Below are 1748 nucleotides of genomic sequence, written 5' to 3' on the forward strand. Positions count from 1 at the left end.
GATAGGTCAATGAGAATGTGTATTGATTACCGGCAATTGAACAAGGTGACGATCAAGAATAAGTATCCACTACCGAGGATTGATGATTTGTTCGATCAGCTTTAGGGTGCCAGGGTATTTTCCAAGATTGACTTGCGATCTGGCTACCATCAGTTGAGGATTAGGGCATCCGATGTCCCTAAGACAGTTTTCTGCACTCGGTACGGGCATTATGAGTTCTTGGTTATGTCATTCGGGTTGACGAATGCCCCAGCAGCTTTCATGGACTTGATGAATCGAGTGTTCAGGCCTTATTTGGATTCATTCGTGATAATTTTCATTGATGATATATTGATATATTCCCGCAGCCAGGAGGAGCATGAGCAGCACCTTAGAGTGGTTCTACAGACTCTGAAGGATAGTTAGTTATATGCCAAGTTCTCCAAGTGTGAGTTCTGGCTGAGTTCAGTTGCATTTCTGGGTCATGTCGTATCAGCAGAGGGTATTCGGGGTGGACCCAAAGAAGATAGAGGCAGTCAAGAACTGGCCTAAACCAGCATTAGCTACAGAGATTCGGAGTTTCTTGGGGTTGGCAGGCTACTATCGACGGTTCGTGGAGGGATTTTCATCTATTGCAGCCCCGATGACCAGATTGACCCAAAAGGGTGCCCAGTTCAGATGGTCGGATGAGTGTGAGGCGAGCTTTCAAAAGCTCAAGACAACTCTGACTACGGCACCGGTGTTGGTTTTGCCCACAGGTTCAGGGCCCTATACAGTCTATTGTGATGCTTCCCGTGTTGGACTTGGAGCAGTGTGATGCAGGATGGCAAGGTCATTGCCTATGCTTCGAGGCAGTTGAGGATTCATGAGAAGAACTATCCAGTTCATGATTTGGAGTTGGCAGCCATAGTTCACGCATTGAAGATTTGGAGGCATTATCTATATGGCGTGGCATGTGAGGTGTTCACGGATCACAAGAGTCTTCACTATTTGTTCAAGCAAAAGGAGTTGAATTTGAGGCAGAGGAGGTGGTTGGAGTTGTTGAAGGATTATGACATCACCATTCTATATCATCCGGGGAAGGCCAATGTGGTGGCAGATGCATTGAGTAGGAAGTCAGCTAGTATGGGCAGTCTTGCTTATATTCCGGTCGGTGAGAGGCCGCTTGCTTTGGATGTTCAGGATCTAGCCAATCAGTTCGTGAGACTGGATGTTTCTGAGCCCAGTCGTATGTTAGCTTGCACGGTCGCTCGTTCTTCATTATTAGAGCGTATCCGTGATCGGCAGTATGATGATCCCCATTTGTGTGTCCTTAAAGACACGGTGCAGCGCGGAGGTGCCAGGCATGTTACCTTAGATGATGATGGAGTTTTGAGATTGCAGGGTCGAGTATGTGTGCCTAATGTGGATGGGCTCCGAGAGTTGATATTGGAGGAGGCCCATAGCTCCCGGTAATCTATTCATCCGGGCGCCACGAAGATGTATCAGGATTTGCGGCAGCATTACTGGTGGCGTAGAATGAAGAAGGATATCGTAGCATATGTGGCTCGTTGTTTGAATTGTCCGCAGGTTAAGTACGAGCATCAGAGGCCTGGTGGTGTATTTCAGAGGATTGAGCTTCCCGAGTGGAAGTGGGAGCGGATTACTATGGATTTTGTTACTGGACTTCCGCTGACTCGGAAGAAGTTCGATGCGATATGGGTTATTGTTGATAGGCTGACCAAGTCAGCGCATTTCATTCCTGTGGCAGTCTCCTATTCTTCTGAGAG

The sequence above is a fragment of the Nicotiana attenuata genome, unplaced genomic scaffold (assembly GCF_001879085.1).
Source record: "Nicotiana attenuata strain UT unplaced genomic scaffold, NIATTr2, whole genome shotgun sequence".
Lineage (NCBI taxonomy): Eukaryota > Viridiplantae > Streptophyta > Magnoliopsida > Solanales > Solanaceae > Nicotiana > Nicotiana attenuata.